Raw genomic sequence first — 20,574 nt, forward strand, 5'->3', positions numbered from 1 at the left:
GGCCAAAGTGCAAGAACAAATAATATAGCAAGTGCACAATTCATAAAGACCATTCAGGCTCACTACAGTATACTAGAGCACCAGCTGCTCACTTGTTCACAAAACATATGAATAGGCATCCAAAGGAAATAGGCAAGTCTCACCTCCTATCACTTTTCGATACGAAAGATCCAATATGGGCGATCACTACAATTGGGTTTGTTCGAGGCAGAGCTATTAGTAACTTTTCTACCCAAGGAAGGTTCCTTCACCAGGCGTATGCACCGAAAGTACGAATAATTAGACCTGCTGCCATTCTTAAAACGCACCTGTGTCACTACAGTTCAAAACTGCAACAAAACAGATGCATAATGAGACCGAGGAACCCATACCATTACCGATGGGAGGCCCACAAAAGAAAGCTATGATTAGGAATCCGGGAGTGGTTTAAGCTCGTCAAAGAAAAGAAAAGGAGTTGTTAGCGATTCTCGTCAAGGAAGTGTTCCCTCGACTCGACCCTCCTCGTTCGGTAGAGTACACATATTAACTCGAAATGCAGCAGAAGACACCTATTTAATCGATTAATATCCAAACGATCCTATGGAAAGCAGATTCGGATTGATTTCCTAGACCCACACAGAAAACAGCCCATATTTCAACCAGAAATGAACGAATAAAGGCAACTCCAGGAAAAACCTGGTACCCGTTACTTCGACCAGATCCCAATGGATCCGTACAGGGTGATTTGAACTGCTCCTCTCGAGAAGATCGACGGAGCTGAGCTAACTTGTGAGACGGAGCTCACTTCTGAGATAGAGCTGTCTTCTTTCTCTGCGGCAGGGCAGTGCACCCACCCATCTCTTCCTCTGTCCAAATGATCCACCTGATTGGTCCTTTCGGGCATATAGAGTCAGTCTCATCCAGAGCATCACGAGCTTCACCACTACAACCATCTGACATTCATGCACGAATCCATCCCTCGCACTTTGTTTCGCTAGCTGCCCTACCTCGCTCGTAATGGTGCCAGTGCCGGCTCGATGGTGGACTCGGGAATGGTCAATCCAGATGTAGAGAGCTCCCTAAAAGGAAACCTGTTTTCATCAAAGACAACATGTCTGGAAATCCAAATTCTGTTAGTTGGTATATGAAGGCAGCGGTAACCTTTCTGTTGTGGTGCATAACCAAGAAAAATACACGGCATCGAACGAGGCTGAAGCTTGTGATCAATGTAAGGTCTGAGGTGAGGCTGTCTGAGAATACGAAGATTCGGGTCTTTATGAAACAATTGTGTGAAGGGAGAGAGAGAAGAAGAAGAGGCGCGGAGCGATTGATGAGATAGACCACACTTGCAAATATTTCATCCCAAAAGGAACCGGGATAGAAGCGTGTTGCATAACAGCAAGGCCGCTAAGGTAATGTGTCTATGTTTGCGCTTGGCCACTCCGTTTTGCTGAGGAGTGTACGGACAACTGGTTTTATGAATGAGTTGTGGGAAAAGGCGAGAGGGCGCGAAGCGTGAATGGAACCATGAGACAAGGCCGCAGGAGAAGAGCCAATGTGGGATATTTTCATACCAGTACCATCTCCACTCCACTCCAATGGTGAGAGTATCTGAACCAGCATAAGCAAAATAAGAGGACAGGTGCGAAGCAAGTCACCGGTGACATGATGAGAAGCTCCTGAGTCTAAGAGCCACTCAGTCGACTGAGGTAGAGAAGGCACTGATGAAATCTGAGACGGCACTGGTTGCGCAACTAAGGCGTGAGCGAGGGTCTCTTTGTGGTGGTCTTTCACCATCTTCCTTTTGATTGGCCTATATCTTAGAATCCGGTCTTTCGCTGTTCCCACAGTCCCTTAGTCCCGTACCGGCTGTCGGTCTATCTCATATTCGCAGAAGAAGGAACTTGCCATGCTGGAAGTGTAATTAAGTAGGCGGCTGGTCGTAGAATAGTCTTTGAAGTAAGTGCTGTTGCAGTTGTAGAACCATTGATTCTTCCTCGCAAACCTTTCATCCCCGCTGTCTAGCTCTCTCCTAGTCCAAAGCGAATTCCATCGTATCCGCCTTTGAGGAAAAGACCGAATCCGTCTTTGAGCCATCCTAAGAAATCCTCGTAGGTAATCTCCGCAAACCGGCATCCAATAGAGTTTTGAGTTGTCTGTCTCTTTATTGCCTAGAACTGGCCAATGAGGTTGATCCAAACAGATCCATGGAAGTATCACAATAAACAGATGCAAGAGAGAAATCGAACTAGGAAATCCACGGAAGGGAAGATAGCCACCTCGAATCCTGAGACCTATTAGACTTCCACTAGACTAGGAAATATCTCAAAAGATCCTCGGCATGGTTCCTTGCGGCAGGGTTGATACGGTTTCTTGGTCAGGTTGGTAAAACTGACGGATAAAGACTGGGTTTTGTGTTGAACACATAGCACGATGGGCCTTGTGAGTTCCCTGAAAGGAATGATTGTGAACAAATTTACGATTCCTCTTCATCGTCATCTATCTTTGTGGCTTAAACCTGAATCCTGTTTGCGATGTTAGTACTGTGATATCTACTGACCCATGTACGCAGCAAGGGTCGATCGGATGCTGATTTCAGCTCCCATATAAAAGAAAGCAAGGCAGTCATGAAAAACTGTCATGCTTTGTTAAAATGATTTTAAGTTCAGACCAATCTGTTATTCAAAGATCTACTTTTACAGATACAGATCATACTTCACCTTAATTTTGCGATGACTAAAATATTGCAAAAACGATTTACTTATACCCGTACCCGTCGAGAGTTTCTTTCTATATGATAATTCGAGATTGCTCTACCGGACCTGAATACTTGATTCATTAAGGTCGTCACCCTATACCCGGAAGTCTCTATCGTTTTCTTTGTCTGTTAAGCGGGTTAGGACTCCCTAAATCAAACAGCAATCGCTGTTTATCAACCACTCACGGCGACACCGAGATCTTCGACTTAGCTCCCTCCCACAGGTCATCCCCCCGGGGCGGAAGATAACGAAAGGGAGACAAAGTCCTAACTAAATCAACACACAATAACCTAAACCTTCTACCCATTCCATCCATCATATCCGTCGAGTCGAGGAGATTCGTTCTTATCTATAGATAAGGCAAGAGAGAACTTATGCCCTCGCGGATGGAGAGGGATTCGAACCCCCGGTATTCCTATCAATACTTCGGTTTTCAAGACCGACTCTTTCAACCGCTCAGACATCCATCCCTGCGCTCGCCCGCCCTATCTATCTGCGCGCTGGCAGGTAGGGGCAACTCTATGTGATTCGCTACGCTTACTTGCGCCCCACCCCGTAAGCTGACTCTATTGCCTAGCACACTTTTCCGGTAGTACGAATCGCTACGCTTCGCTTCTTTCTATATGATAATATGCACCGTCGGTTGCTGCGCTCCCTGCGGGTAATAGCAAGAGAGTGAAGAACGAACGATCCTAAAAAAAGTAAGCAGTGAATGAGTCCGACTCGAGTTCGTGAGTCAAAGGCGTGGCAAGAGAGCGAGTTCGACTCGCGAACGATCCGCAAGTGAAGGACCGATCCTTTAACGCCAGTACTGTTGCGAGACTGGTACTTGGCGGCTCACGAGCAACATATAGACTAAGGTTGCCCATCACTCCCTCGCTCCTTTTTGAAGGCCCACCGCTCCCCCTTTCTTTAAGTATCTATCCCGGCTTGCATTTTGGGGCGAGTACTACAGTTCCTCCATAATCACACAGAACGCCCAGCTTCGCAGAGCTGCTCTCTCCCCAGTCCACAGCAAGGTGTGGAATCTGGATCTACTGTGTGTTCTTACTCTATTGGATCAAGTCAGATACTAAGCCTTCTACTACTACTACTACTACTTAGGTTAGGAGATAAAATGCTAAATTTCAGAGATTGGACTCTCTTACTGTGTTTTTTCAGGGCTGTTCCCGAGCCAGGTTCCCTGGATCCATTCTGACCTAAATGGATGAATGAAGAAGGGGGCGAGCAGATACGACGGCCACACACTTCTTTTTAGCCGAATAAAGCCGGATCTACTACACGGCTAGGATCAGAGAAAGATTGAGAAAGCAAGATCAAACCTACTCTACTGTCGATTCAAAAGGTAAACTGCCCCCGAAGACTACTTTATTTTATCAATGAATGGATCAAAGAAGGAGGCTCTATCTATGTCATCGTATATAAGGGAAGAAGCCCGCCCCTGACCTAAATGGATGAATGAAGAAGCTAGCCCGGGTAGGGTAGACTTTAAGAGCTCTTGCTCTGCCTATCCGTCTCGCTCCGTCTTGGAGGAAAGATACGAAGGGCCTACTCTTTTCATTAAAGCCCTACTCTTAATATAATAATAGTGAAAGCCTCCTTCTCTTACCTACTTTGACTCATATCTTCGGTATACCTCAATACAAGACAAGCACTGGAAAGGATATTCAAGAAAAACCGGGCTATCGCCCTATCTAAGCGGGTTTCCCCTCTCCTCTACGGGAGTCCTCTTTTAGTCTATTTCAGTTCCTGTGTCTATCGCTATCGCCCTATTCTCTCTCAATTGCCTATCCTTTTCAAATGAGGGGGAGTACCTTTTCTTTAGCTTCCAACATGAAAGATTGACCCCCTAAAGTGCCAGATATGCAAGTTTGATGAAGGACTACTTACTTAGCTAAGCTAAAGTGAACTTCTGACTAAAAAAAAAGTGGACTAAAAGAGAACAACAAAAGAGAGATCACTTTCGACGATTAAACAGCACTTTTATATCCAGATTGGAACTGGACTTGAACCTTCATATCCAGATTTCACTCCACTTTCACTTTCAATAGTGAATTATTCACTTTCGCTCATATTCACTTTCACTTTGGCCAGGCCAAGAAATACAAATAAGACCTTGAACTCCCTATTTCACGTATAATCGAGAGACTCAGAATATCAGTGCCTTGGGTAAATGCCTACCAAAGGGAGAAGATTACCGAACTTTTTTCTGTCCTCTTCGCTTCCTAAAATATTTAGGGAAAAGGCCTAGTCGGCCACCGCTTGCTAACGACGGAAGGATGAAAGGGTCCTCGCGTGGGACTTAGTTGGAAAGGTAGGTGTTCGGCATGTCCCTTGCTTGCGAACTTCTTTAGTAGGGCGGGTAGCTTTGGAGATCCCATTTTTTACGTTTACCGTTGTCCCCAGACTTCACTCTTTCAACACTTGTCTACTTTCGAAATAGTCAGGCGGGTCCAAGTGTGTGATCCACCGATTCACTGAGTGGGTCTTTCTTACCGCAGTTTTCCCTATCTCTTAAAGCCCTATCAGACTTCCGATCCATCCCTTGTTTGCCGATTGAAGAAAGCCTTATATGGTCTCAAACAAGCACCCAGAGCGTCGGTTTGCAAAATTCAAGATGGCCATGCTGGTGAATGAAGCTGGATTCAGACAGAGCTCGTGTGATCATTCTTTGTTTGTTTGTTATACGGCTTATGGTATGGTTATTTTTTTGGTCTAAGTTTATAACATTAAAAAAGCAGGCATTGTTATTGTTAAAGTGAAAGTGAAATTTAACATGGGAATTTTCTTTCTTTCCTTCAGAAACAGTTCAGAATGAAAGATCTTGGTGACTTGAGGTACTTTATCGGTATTGAGGAATATAATCCCTATTGTGGGTACATAGATCATGAGCCAACAGAAGCCCTTGAGTTGATTTGCTCGATTTACCGCCACATACTACTTACTAAACAGACTCTACTTTAGGGGTCGGGTCTCGATCCGAGTTGTTTAGCGAATGACTCAACCAATACATCTCTACTTCGAGGTGTAAATAAATTCCACTCTTTATCCTCTTAATGAAAGAATCGAATTTTCTACTTTGACCTTGCGAGCACCCACTCAAAACAGGGAGGGCGAACTCTTATCTCTTTTCTTGATGACCGATCTCTCTCAGAACCCTAGACCATGCTATACAGGCTACCCCTTCATACACATTACCTAGTATCTCCTTCATTTTCTATTATTTAATTGCTTTTAATGGCATACCTCTCTACTCAAATAGATACTCACAGGAGTCTATTTCCTCTTCGCTTACCACCGGTATCTACCTTTCTAGTAGCAATAAATAAAGCCAATAATTATTATTATTCAATAAGCATTCCTCTTGTCAAAACTTGTTTAGCGGTGACTTCTATCGATCAGGGTTATCCCATGGATACTATTTGTATTTTTACTGTTGAGTACAGGGAATTCCATCCTAGAAACATAGCATCTAACAATATAGTTTACTGTTCCATTCTGATATGAAGGAAGGTGAGGGTTAAGCAGATAGGTAGGTTCAAAGAATGGGTGAACCCGACCACTGCTGGGCAAATGAGTACGAGCTGTCTAGCTGTGGACAAGAAAGGGGTACTTCGAAGAGCATGAATACAGCTGGCTGTGCTCTTGTAGTCATACCCTCGGTAAGAAGATCCTACCCAAGGATAGCGAGTGAACACTCCCACCATAAGCGAGCTAAGATAGTGGAATTCAGTCTATGAACGCAAGCCTAAAAGTAGAAGCACAGAATCCTGTCTAATAACCACGGATGTAGAAAGATCTGGTGGAAGGCCACTGGATGGAAGGTTATGCGTAATATCAAACTAAAGTCAAAGTTTACCAAGAGGTAAGCCTGAATGCTTTAGGTTCGCTACGATAGTTGTTACTCACTGGGTCAACTAGTCATGGTATAGTTGTTTACATGGTAGCTGGTTGGATCGACAGACCAGAGAAAAGAGATTCTGGGTCATCCCCATGAGCTGATACAGCTCTTGTTTGGATCGCCTTCTGGGCAGCTAACTAAGGAAAGGATTATCGGGATTAATTCCAATTGTGGGTTGAGAAGGATGGCAAGCTGGTTACTCAAATTGGAGATACCCTGTTCTAGGAATGAAAGGGTTCATCACCCCGGAACGAGGTAAAGGGCTACCCCTTGACCGAGTGAAGGCGAGCCTGGATCCTGAGATTGATGGATGATGGAATGGATCCAACCGCGAGGTACCCATTCTAACCATGAAGGGTAAAGGAGCCAAGCAAGCTATCAGGCTGATACACCACTTGGTTATCTTCTTTAAGATCATCTCTCTTTCCTGCATTCTTAGCTAACTCGGCTTTTTAGTCAAATCGCTAAGCTAAGGGTAAGCTGCTTTCGGGCTAGCTTGTAAGCCACGACTTAGTTTAGTTTAGTTTAGTATAGTATAGTATAGTATAGTATAGTACTACGAGGATTCTGGCGGGGAAATGCGCAGCGGAAAAAGGGAGAAATGTTCTTTCCAATGAAGAAGGCCGCTAAGGTTGGCTTTCTTTCCTCCATCATTACTGATGTTTTTAGCTTCTAAATGGAATCTGAGGAAGGGAATAGCTCTTGTTCATTAGCTCTTGTAAGAAAGAGTGGAAACCACATAGCAATAAGCATCTCCTTACTAGGCGGTCTAGTTCACACAGACAGTGCTTACTTAAGATGGATCAATTGACCTGTCTTGGTTTTCTAACAATTGCTTACTCTGCTGCTTTCGATTTGTGAGCCAGGTATATTCTATTTGTATGTATTTGCAAAATGCCTATGTCTCTAATTTCTGCTTCTTAGGTTGCTGGCGTTGGCCCCAACTGAGTCGGCTCCATACATCCAACAGATGAATGGCTAACTCATACCGCCCCGGCAAGGAATGGCTCGCTCTTTCCTAAAGCTGAGGTGAGGGGATGAGCCATTCCTCTCAAATCAAAAGGGGGGCTCGCTCCTTCCTTCCTACCTATTGGTCGGCTCGTTCATCTACTCGCTGGATTGGAGACCTATTGTTTGGAGGGTTTTAGTATACACGTACGTCTTTGCTTTCCTTTTTAATGCTGCCGGTGATTCAGCCACAGCCACAGTAAGAGCCGCTACCCTCATCTCTGTTATTCTTATTTCAAATAAAAACGAAGTAAGTCTTTGAACGTAGAGCAGAAGGGAGGGTTATTAACGCTGCTAATAAAACAGCCGAAAAGACATCGAGTTTCTAATCGCTGAGTTGATGTGAAATGATCAGTGATCAGACTAAACAAAGCCGGTTTAATAGAGCACTAACAGGGCGGCAGACCTATTTATAGAAAAAGATATAGTTTCTATTTGCCCAGGGAGCAACAAGAAAGGTCACGGGTAAAGCACTCTAAGGTTCCATTTTGGATTGTCTGGTAGGGATATTGGCTACGAGACCTACTATGAAAGTCTGGATACCAGGAAAACGAGCGAAATTGCTGACTCGCTCCTAGGAAGCTTCCAAAGTTTTTATTACAGGGTCTAAGAACAGCAAATGGGAAGTTCTCCTCACACTCACTCCTCTCATTTATATCCTTATTCATGGCTACCATCTATCTTAAAAGCTACTGCTGTGACACTCATTTTCTAATTAATTTTAAAACTAGGTAGGCAATTTACGCACTTTTCAATGAAGAGTGGATGATCTGCCAGCTCTCGCGGAAAGATGTCAAAGTTCTTGTGAACCCCCAATTCTGCAGTGGAATGAGATAAAGCAGCCCAAAGGTCCACCGGGATTTCATCTAAACTCCGTGCCGTGGTGCACATTAGCAGAATACATTCCGCTTCGAAAGAGCCTTATACTTATACATAGACGGAAAAAAGAAGAAGAGGGAGAACGGTTGGATTTGGTCTTGTTGTCTGTTGTTCTTTTCTCTATCCTTATAGAGAAAGTGTTGGGTGACTTTCCCATACGATAATAAAAAGTTTTTCAAACAAGTAAATCAAGTCCTAGGTAGAGGTTTTCCCCGAGTCTACATACTGTCTTTTGAGTTGCTTTTTATCGAGGGAAAGAGGGGGCCTAACTAAAATAAATACGGGATTTTCTCCCATACTTTTTTACTGAGCCAAACGGACGGAGTTAAGACTTCGACTAGCTAGCTTTGAACAATAGACTCTAGCCCCACCAGGTAATCTGGGGCTTTAAAGGGCGACCCGCTTAACTTTACTGAAATGAGGTAGCTAGAGAAAATCCATGAAATGGGTTGGAATTAAGATGTGCGCGCACTTCTTCTCAAAAGAACTACTAGGCAGGCCATCCAGGTAGGCGGGTAATTCTCTCCGTATGGCTGGAAATGCATGCTCTCACTTCGAGTTTCAATTCAATCTTATCGCAAACGCACTACTATGCTATAGCTATATCTAGGAAAAGCGGCAATACAAAGCCAAGATCTTCCTTACTAAACTTAACTCATAAGTTTAAGTTAATGAGGGCTAATCCGTCCGCAGTTTTCAACTGGTAAAGCTTTCCCTGTCTCTTCGGGACAAATAAAAGAAAAAGTAAATGCAAGACAACCTGAAAGGAATTCCTATGTATGAGTTAGTTCGATTCCATACTCGGACTGGTATATATAAGTGCTCATCACTACTCGACTCAATCTACTATAGGATAGGATAGGATAGGATAGGATAGGATAGGATAGGTAGGTAGAGAGTAATTCTCCGAAAGAACTACTAGTAAAATATGTAGGTAGGGCTTGGGCAAGTAAGTAAAGTAGGCATGAGTTATCTTTTCCTACGGCCTACCGAGTCAATCTATTCGGACAAGTAAATAAGTCTGGGCATTCCTTCACTTCAGGTAATTCGATAAGTAACTACGTTCATTCAATGCTAGGGCTCTCCACTTTTTGTGAAATTACAAGGGGGAAAAATGCTCTCTATCTATTCCAATATAGACTTGTTTGTGGACCTACCTTCTTTTAGTTAGCAAGTTCGTAAGGCAATACAAATCCAAAAAAGCTAGGAATTGAACCAACCCACTTGAAATTCTCGTAAAGAGAGAGAGAGTGTTGTTTTCTAAAACTGGATATTTTATAGCCATTTTCAGTGCATCTAGATCGTGCGGGCTCTTTCTTAATTTCATGTCCGTCCCGGCTACTCAAAACTCTGATTCAGGAAAGAAATGCTAAACAAAGAAATGAGCAAACGTTACTAGGAAGGTGAACTCGCTATCAAACTACTGCCTGCGCTAGGGGAAGCGCGAAAGAAAAACCTGTTTCAAGATCTGATACCCTTGAAGGACTCCCAGGAATGAGAGAGCAAGTACAAGGACAATCTTATTTTCTAAGGATAGGCTCCATAATTAACATAGTTCGGTTAGAGTGGATTTGAAAAGCTACAGCAGATCGATAAGTTGCTAATTTAGCTAAGTAAACTCCACTACGGAATCTAGCTCTCCATAAGAGGGTATTCCCAATGAGACAAGTAGTTTATCGAAGCTCTGTCTGAAGATTGTAGTCCTGATTTCTCGGAATAGAATAATTGAATGAGCAGGTGCAGATGGTCAATCTCCATCTCTTTTATGGCAGATTCTTTTTCGAGGACCTGGCGACAACTCTCTCTGGACGGTAGGGGAACCCCTGTGAAATCAGTAATCAACGCACTCCCACTCCTCTTGCTCCAATTCCCTCTCTTCCTGCTAAAGCTCCAACTTATCCAGACTGGTCAACAATTCTTCCTTTGTTCTCCTAATCTCTCTATTCACATTTGCACTCCACCCCTAAAACACTTTCTCATCTGTTGTAAATGTACTCAAAAGGCTTCCCCAATTCTCCTTTTAACAACAGTGCATGCTCCTCTGAATAAAGTCTTCTTGTTTCAACCATGATCTTTCAAACTTGAAAAACCCTTTGAACAGTTCAGTCTCACACTCCACCAACAAAGGAACATGGTCTGAACCATACCATATCTAGGAAGGGGCTGTCGCCACAGCATGGGTATACAACATTGAATCCCAGTCTATTGTAAAAAGGAATCTGTCTAACTTAGCAGCTGACACAGCATTGTTCCAAGTGAATTTGCGCCCTTGCAAAGGTAGCTCCATCAGCTCTATATCCTCAATCAGCCCAAACAATTCCTTGCTAACCCTAGCCTGGAATTTCACACCTATTTTCTCACTTCTGGACCAATTTACAGATAATCATGTTTTCTTGGTATCTATAATTATAGAGCATCTCAAAATTGTGATAGATTGCAGTCTTGATAATGCTAACATAGTATTGGTAATCTAACATTTCGTATTTTGATGCCAGTCACAACAGTTTGACAGGACCCATTTATCCAAAAATAGTCAACTTGAGAGGACTTTTCAATCTCGAACTCAAACTGATGCGTAGCTATTATTTAGAGATGCTCTTACAGAATCCCATCCCATGCTACGGAATGAATCTAGTTACCATCCGATTTAGCTCCATAAATATGGACATGGCTTAAGGAAGCTAATTACTCGGGTTCAAGTAGTTCCGGCTAGAGAGATGGAGTAACTAAGCCCTAACGTTAGATCCATTATCTCACAGAGTTCAATTCAGACAATTCAACCCTTCCTGCGCGGGTGCCAGACATCGCCAAAATGAGTAAGTCTAAGTCGCCGAAGAGAGTATTTTTGGTCTCTCTCGCAAGCTCTGATAGTGAGACAACAAAGGAAAGAATCTTCAGGCTATTCGCTTCCCTCTTTCAGTGTAGCCGGGTAGCAGTATCGGCAATCCCACGAGCAGACGAATCAAATCAGGCCTATTCTTTTTCTATGTTCTTTTTTTGCTCTACCCAGGGCTTCTATGGTCAAACGTGGAAGCCTTTTTACGTGCACAAGTCCTGAACGAATTTCGACTCGTCCCTCTCTTTTCTTGAGACGAGGACTTAAGTTCATTTTATCTTCTTCTCAATCTCCGTTCTTCTTTAATTAACTACGATCTTGAGAAAACCATGCGCTGTCTGGCGATGCGAAAGATGAGAAAGAAATTGGCATGTCCTGGATCTACCACTTTTGACTTCCTTTTTCGTACTCTTCTTTCATCCTCCTTACCAGAACGCTTTTCCTGGTTCAGAAGAATAAGATACTGAAATTGTGTTGTGGCTTACATATGGAAAATGCCTTCGTCTTGAAGCTACCAATGCACACCACGGTGAAATCATTGTCAATTAATTGTTAGATTCCCCATATCACCCATAGCCACCCAAATCTTTTTTTTGCCTCAAACTCTGCTGCCCTATCACTCCTCGATAAGTGTACTTACTCAGGTTGTGCACTTGGCTGAGCGAGATCTTCCCCTTTGGCATGAGAACCGCCTACCTACGCTAACGTAACTAATGCAGATGGCGGAAGTTAGTAGTTCTCCTATCGTAGTATTATACGTATTTCTCACGTGTAGACCTTAAGTTCTGCAGGAAGGATATTTATATATATACCATTCCATATTAAAGTCAGACGGATAGGGCATATTTGACTAGGAAGCAAGCAAAGCGAGTCCCTCCATACCAGCTAGCAGTCTTGTTTAGGGAGTCTCCTTCTTTACTGAGTAAGGTTCCCGGGTGCCTATGCGATTATTAAGGCAGGGTGCTACTGTACCAGTAGTAGAGTGGGTTGAATCAAATCGTTTGTCTAGAGAGGGTGTAGCGATAACTAAAGCTGACTGTACTAGAAACTGGAGATCCTGTATAGGCAACTGGCCTTATAATAGTGTATTGAACTACAGGACAGGAACGACTCATAAACAAGCGAATTCTGCCTTTAGATAAAGACAATTGGAAAAGAAGTCGAATCAAACATTCAAACCTAAGGCCTTTGTGGCATCGGTTACAGCTGGGAAAGCGAACCTCTATCCATAACAATAAAGAAGAATCTCGATCTAATTGGAAATTTCCCATCACCTTTTTTTTTTACTTGTGGCTGGTTCCTGTTTGTCAAAGTGGCTTCGTCCGCCCTTCCCCTGAAAACTACGATGAAAGCTGGAGTAGATAGATCTACCAGGCAAACTTCCCCTTCCTCCCATGTGGTATTCCCACCTCTATCCATGTTATAGTCTAGAGCCAGACAACCTTTGTCATAATATTTGCTAGTCTTTAACAGATAGCATTATTAGTGACATAAAGAGACCATCCTATCTGGATATCTCGACTTCTCTCTCCACTACGAGATCTACTAGAGCCTTTTTTGCTTACTCTGGCGGGCCGGCCCCTTCGGGTCGCCTTCACTCGTCTAACGGCGACTTACGGTCTCTGCTCGTTTCCCTGCGTCTAACTAGTACTTGTTTCCGCTTCCACGGAAACATTCGATAAGTTATACGTTACAAACTAACACTGCGGGCACAACTTCATCGTGGTTCGACTCTGCGATTACTCGACTCTCTCCTCGATTCTGTTGTCCCTTGCCGCCTTAGGGTGAGTAAGCGGCTCTAGTCTCTCTCTCCTTTACGATCTTAGTCGAGATCTCCCTGCTTAACCCCTTTCAAGATGTTTTGTTATGTGTTACCTTTTTTTCCCAGAATGATCGGCCTCCATGGAGGGTCCTTACCTCAACATGGCCATCATACAGGTAAACAAACTTTTCATCGTTATGAGTGATAAAATACGAATTATTTATATAATCGATATATTCAACAGATCCTTCTAGTTGGTTTGTAGATAATAGACTTTGAAGACCTTCTAGGTTACATACAAAATCATCGTACTTGAAGGCTATAAATACTTCGTTATACCAACGGCTATATTGTACTCCTGGATACCATTTATCAAACACTGTATCAATTCAATTTCAATTTTCAATATAGTATAGTATAGTATAGTATAGTATAGTATAGTAAAGATGAAATAGAACTTTAGTTAGTTCTCCTACGGGAGAGACCCATGGGTAATTTATCATATTATGATTCTGAATAGAATAGATTGGTAGACTAACAACCTGTCCGGTTAGATCTTTTATAAGACCATCGGGGATAATACCATCAATATATGCTAATATATCAGTTTGATTTGTATGATAGAAACTATCACTCAACTGTATTGTATCTTTACAAGTGCTTTAACGTTATTCTGTTCACCTAAGCCTTTATAGTGGCCTTCCTTGAGATCCCTCAACTTAGTGAGTTGCGGGGGTGTGTAATATCCATATCCATCTACTAAGACTAAGACGGTGTTTAATAACACTTTTGCTAACGCGTAGAAGTGCATCAGATGCAAATCTACACTTATAGACATGTAAATCATCACCGTTCACACATTCTGTGGTTAAGACCCCTCTATCTTCTTCCATTTCCATTTCCATAGTAACTAACTGATAGAGGAAATTCTCTTTCTTTAAATAATATTTATCTAAATGATATAGATCAATCGGATAAAAATGGTACTCCCCAGTAGTGTATATTATCTCTTTCAAACGATCTTTGATGAAAGACGTAGCACCTCTCACCCTCCAATCATCGTTATAGACTGAATCGATGGCTTGCATCAGCAAAACTAGTTCATTATTACAGAAGGTCATATCATAGTAGAATCTTTCTCTTGTTGTTGTGTTTTAGTTGGATTTTCCTGAGTAAACACAGCGCCAACTTATGAATAAGTTAAGTAAAATAGTCAAGTATTTTCTAGTTGGTAAATTTAGATAATGAAAAGCTCTAAATATTTCATTTCCAATTCGACCAACTTTTCTCTACTCTAACAAGGAGCTCCTGCTTCGATACTAGGAAGGCACAAGGTCTCGTCCCCTTCACCCGCACACCGGAGCAGTCTCCTTTCGTTCATGAGATAAGATGAATCGCTAAGAGTGAGCTTCTGCACAGTAGAGGATCTGAACTCATAAGGCTCGCAGAGGACTCATTGAAGAGTGTTCTAAAAGAAACCTCCTCGCATCTAAGTTTTATAAAACTAGTGGGTGTAAAAATCCCAAATTGACAGATCTCTATCATCATGTACATGAAACATCAAAAACTTCAAAATAAACTACAACCACCTGTCAATTGAACCATAGGCAGACCTCTTGAGCTACCCACAGCAAGTCCGGTGGCATTGTAGCCCACACTCGCCCATCCCTATGCTTAAACAACCCCCAAAAGACCCCTATGAAAGCAGAAATCAACAGCTTGAGTCTTCTTGGCAGGTGCCTCTTGGCAGCCAAATTAGCTCTATTTAAATTGTAGGTCGCATGAGCCACCATAATGAGCATTTAGACTTGACCAAACCGCGACAGCATACGGACATTAGAAGCTCTTAAATAATGCAGACTCAACCGGGCTGTACCTGCACATGACATACGGCTTAGAGCAGTGCAGTTGCCTTCTTTCTTTGTTCACCTACATTTTCTTGTTCTTTATTGAATTGGATTTGACTGACGACAAGACGCGCTGCTAGTGCTAGTTTCAGTAAGCCTGTCTCTTCTAGAGGAAAGCAAAGCTGGCCCGGGATTAAGAAGAGCTCCTATTTTCATACTCTAAGCTTGGATAATCCGCATCAAGAAGATTCGAACCCCTGCTAGCACTGCGTAAGACAACCAGTCAATCTGGAGTTTAGTAGAACTCGCTTTTAGTCTTTCTTTCTTACACAGAAATAGAAGTTTCTAGGTGAAAGCTCAGTTTATCCAATTACATATTAATACCTTAAGATTCTGATGGCATCACTTTCTCTCGCATAAGGTCCAGTTGATATCAAACAAAGGTGGATCCTGCAGATTTTATCACCCGGTGGCGAAATGCAAGTGTTTACAGTGCCCGGGATTTGGTCCATAAGGGGTAAAGATCTGCATTACTAACCTACAATCCGCGGGTGGATAAGCAGATACACGGTCTTGCGCTTCGCAAACATTTGAAGAACTATCTTATCGCGCCACCGACTTGATTTTAGCTTTTATGATTTCTCCACATTCCCCCTAATTCCTTTTCTTTAATCCCCGGCTTAAACCCTTATTTCATTCCATTGCATGAATTCTGGACCCTATATATGCATTTTTCTAGCGCTAGGAATCGTATTTCTTTAATCCTGGGTATTGGGGTAGTCAAAGCAACAACTAGATAATCCAAAAGTGCTCTTCACCAGGAATCCATCCCCGGACCACTTGACTTGTACCTGGAACAGAGAATCAGCCAATGGAAAGCAAGGCTTGCAGTTAGATGTGGGAGATGCTCAAGACAGAGCGTGATGGCAAGAGTGGAGCGAATAATAACAGTTCTTAGCTATCACATTCAGAAAAAACTACAGCATCCCTTGCCCCGCAAACCATGTGCTTTCATTCAATTGTTAGATCAGATCATTTGCAAAAGAAACCCATCCTTGCTTTTAGGAAAGTATCATACCAAGACGAAGAGGAATAAGGAAGGGCGAAGCATTGAGAAGAATGAAAGCCTAGTGATTGCAAGCAAGTTTGGAATTTTTCAGGCACGGGGAGCCCTATTTCTAAGTTTACAAACATGCTGTGGATAGGTTGGATCAGTCAAACCCGGTGGTTGAAGCATGTAAACCGGCTCTTCCAAGTCACCATGCAGAAAAGCATTATTGACATCCAATTGATGTAATGGCCAACCAAAAGATAAGGCAATGGTAAGTACAACACGTACTGATGTGGGTCGAACAACAGGGCGGAAAGTGTCTGTGAAATCTACTCCTTCCTCTTTGCTCCGCACCTTTGGCTACTAGCCGGGCTTTGAAGCGTTCTAACATCAGCTCTTCTTTATACTCGGTAAACCCATTTACTGCTCCCGATGTTGCCCGATTGTTCTTATACCACATTTCTAAGTTGCACGGGCGGGCTACCAACTCACATTTTGACGGATCTAGATTGTGGTTGTGTTTTGCGATATCATGAAGTGTTTCGTATATTGTCGTAAGTGGAAAAGGCGCGCAGCGTTCTCGATCAGATCTCTTCCTGGGTTTGTCTCCGCGGCTTCACTAGTAAATTCTTCGTTTCATTGCTTGTCTCGTCTACGCCTGACAAGATAAGATAAGGTCAGAGTGCAATCGGTGCGTGCTTGGCCCGGACGTTAATCTGGCAATAAGACGCAGTATGCTTTTCTCAAATGGTTTGGAGTAAGAGTGTATGGAAAGGCGCGGAGTTCGGAGTGGAATCGGCTACCTCAGTGCTTGCCTACATCTCATGTGAAAAATAAACTCGCTAACGCTCGGGCTTCAACTCCAAACTTGTAGCACTGGTCAACGTACTATTCCTCTTGGCTCTACTACTCTCAAAGAGCATTCAACAAAGAAGATAGCTCTCTAGATCCTATATAGCTAGCTACTCAAGATATAAGTGAATTGTCTGTGCCGGACTTGCTTGCATAAGTAGAGCTGGGTCAGTTCAGGAATCTGCTTACGTTGTAGACTAGTGACTCGTTATCGTCAAGATGGTAAAGGCTGTCTTTTCTCGCTTCGCTTCAAACCAGGGGCATAGTTTCTTCTTTAGGTAAGGCTCCTCTCTGGAAGAAAATTTCATTGGCTCACTAGATACCGAGGCTGGTCAAGGTTCACCCAAACACGCAAATCGTAAACATAAAAATCCCTCGAATAAGAAATGTGATAGCTCGGGCACTTTCTTCGTCAACATGGGAATCCGAAACAAAGACTAGCCTCTTCAACAAGGGAAGGCTATCTGCCTACATCCACTTACATGGGATGGGATGGGACTACCTCCTTCCAAACAAACACTCTGATCATCGGCTCAAAATCGATCTGTAGGCATAGGAGAATGAATCGGATAGGGCTACTACTTATTTTTAGGAGACTTACTTACGTTCTCTTTCATCGGCGTTCTGGCTATCAAGTCAAAGGGTCTTTCGTGAGAAAAAAAGCTGCGGCAGGCTTCTGAGAAATAGAAAGTCTCTTTTCGCTACTCCTTACTAATAAAAAAGTGAAGATCCTTACGCGTACTCTATTCGGGAAGAATGATCTTCGGTAAAAAGAGAAAGAAGTCTTCAATTAAGCTGTATTAATCCCAGCTTACTCTGGCATTGAATGGTTCCCCTAACCCTTCTTGATCTGACAGTATGAAAATCCCCTACATTAAGCATTTGGTTTTTATGTATCCGCCAGAATCTCCTTTTTTTTCTTAACACTGTTGGCCCTCCTGTCAAACACCATTTCTCCCACTAGAGAAACTGAAAACTCCCCGACCCAAGAATCTAATAGAGTCACCTGAGACTCATCAACCGAAGAAGCAAAGGTGGTGACAGTGAAATAGGATCAGTCGAGCATATTATAACCTCGGATTCTGAGTACGAAAGAAAGGGTGTATCCCGCCAAAACAAAAGACATACTGGGGATGCCGTTTCCTACTAATATCAAGGAATTGAGAGGCTACCCTCATTCAGCTTTCGCAGGCCCGGGCACTTTGGAGTTTTGCTTGGCTTTTCTAGTGCTTCAAAAAGCAAATCTGGTTCGTGTGGGGCTAATGGAGAAAAGATGTACAGTGATGCAAAATGTCAAGGGCGCGCAGCGTGGGCATATTCTGAGGCAGTGAATGAGTCCGTTCAAGACTTCGATCCTATGCTTTCCTAATCTAGCGACTTTCGGATTATTCTTATTCCCTGAAAAAAAGGAGCCCTTACTCATCTTAAACAAAAGGCTTAGCGCCCTCAACTTACCAATTTCACTATAGGCTGGCTCTTGGTGGAAAGGTTCAATTTCTGATTCTTTTCTTGGAGCTGCAGATGTAAAGAAGAATTGAATGCCGGCTATTGCTTGATCTTATCCGGCTCGGCTGGCTGGCCATAAACAACCAACTACTGCATAAAGAACAGAAGGATAGGGCTGAAACGTGGCTAGAAATGCGGAAAGCAATCGATTGAATCCAACGTGAGTCAACAGCGGGGTCTATTAGTGCGTTACCGAGGGTGGTATCAAAGGCATAAAAGGGTTAGAAAGCGCCACGGCGCTAACACGCATCCATTTTCTTGCTAGATGCTGACCAATTGGTCATGAACATCGTAAGGCGTTGCTCTTCGCGAATCCCTGCCGTAGTATCAGCTACCCCTACTCGCTTAAAGCCCTTTACCGAAGAACTTCCACAATGGTTTCCCTTTGACATCTTGTAAGTCACAGCCTCCTTACCTGAATGAACGAGCCAATAAACTGGTGATCGGTCCATTTACTATTTATTATAGTCTATGACGGAAGATCGTCTCTTTGCACATGAGATGCGTACTTTGTGGTTGGCCAGGATAAGCAAAGCCTACATCATCTAGGACTTGCCATTGAAAAAAAACCTTTCTATTCGGTCATCAACAGCTCGGGTCCATTTAGCTTCGGTGACCAGATAGATCCATCATCTTCGAGGAGGAGGAAACATAAGTCCAATACGCGTTATGGAAGACTAGGGATTGCTAATCCGCCCACGCGGGAAGCCTTCTCCCTCTCAGGCTCAAGAGTCAAGATAGCCCGCCCTAAACAAGAAGCAGCTTATTCTTTCTACTATGGCAATGGCAATGGCATGGCGGATAAAGCAAACCAAAACGCGCAACGGCTTTCGCGCTAGTTGCTCCATCCGTTGCTTGTTTGGTTTCGATGCATAAATCAACCTCTCGTTCAGGCGGTAATCCTGGTAGAGTCTCATGGAAGACGTCGGTAAATTCTGACACCACTGGAATAGATGATAGGTTCTTGACCTCCGATTTCGTCTGCATGGCTGATACAAGGTAGGCGGTACAACCTGACTCGATTAGATGCTGTGCCTGTAAAGCTGAGATTGTCGTGATTCGATCACCAACTTGTCTGAATTGCAATGAAAATGGCTTAGTCCCCGGTTTCTGGAATGTCACCTTCCTGCGTGGACAATCAATCGTGGCATGATGCATAGTCAACCATTCCAAGCCCAGCATCATATCGTCCTGCTTTTGCAACTATTGGGTCTACTCTTAGCTCTCGTCCTGCAATCTGTATCTTAAGGTATGAACACCTCAATTCCTGAATGAAGAATTCAAAGGTTCCGATCAACATTGTTTTTCCACTCTCTATTGTCGCCAGCCCACATCTTTTGACCCAAGCTTTAGATGATACTGAGTGACTGCATCCAGTATCAATCAGTACGTAAGCAAAGCACCCAGAAATATTGAAGATACCTGCTATCAGTTCTGTGGCCACGGTAGTGTCATCTGTCTGATCTAGTCTGTCGATTGGTCCCCCAGCCTCGCTGTGATGTGCCTGAACTGTGACTCGCGCGCCTCCTCTGCCTCCAAATCTCACGTCCCGCTGAGAGATGGGACCTCCACGACCTCTCGGCTGTTGTGTACCGCCACCTCTCGCCACTACTCCCTGTGTCATCGGTTTGGTTCGGTCTGTACACCAAGCATGAGTTTTGAATTTGGCTTGGGACACTCCCTAGCGAAATGACCGAGCCCACCACAATTGTAACAAGTGCCATTCTTCCTGTAGCAAGTTGACTCATGATGTCTCCCTTGACAATATCGACACCAAACCTTCTCGTAATTCACAACGCCAGAATTTTGCTTAGCTGGATTTGCTGATGGCGGGGAATTCATTGTTGGCCTTGATTGATGATCCCTCGTGGCTTTACATTGAGAACAAAGCTTTGCTGACCCGCTCATATGACTCCACTCGTAGCGCATGTGCCATCAGATCCACTAGTCTCACTGTACCAGGAAGGTCGATTATTTGTGTAAATCTGGGACCTTCCAGATATTGCCGTCGCAAGCGGAAGTCATCTGCCACAATGTCGGGAGCATACCTCATCAAGTTGTCGCATTTCATATTGTAGTCCTGAACAGTACCACTCCCTTGTTTTAGGCTAACGAATTGCTGTCGAAGCGCTTCCCGAGACATAACATCTAAATACTGATCATTGAATTCTCGCTCGAACCACGCCCAAGGAAT

General features: G+C 43.4%; 1 non-coding gene across 1 annotated transcript; it reads right to left on the reverse strand.

Annotated features, from left to right (window-relative positions):
* Positions 1 to 3,121: 3,121 nt before the first annotated feature.
* Positions 3,122 to 3,208, reverse strand: TRNAS-UGA (transfer RNA serine (anticodon UGA)). The gene has a single exon. It is a non-coding gene; the product is annotated as a tRNA-Ser (tRNA).
* Between the last annotated feature and the right edge of the window lie 17,366 nt (positions 3,209 to 20,574).

The sequence above is a fragment of the Zea mays genome, unplaced genomic scaffold (assembly GCF_902167145.1).
Source record: "Zea mays cultivar B73 unplaced genomic scaffold, Zm-B73-REFERENCE-NAM-5.0 scaffold_138, whole genome shotgun sequence".
Classification (NCBI taxonomy): Eukaryota; Viridiplantae; Streptophyta; class Magnoliopsida; order Poales; family Poaceae; genus Zea; species Zea mays.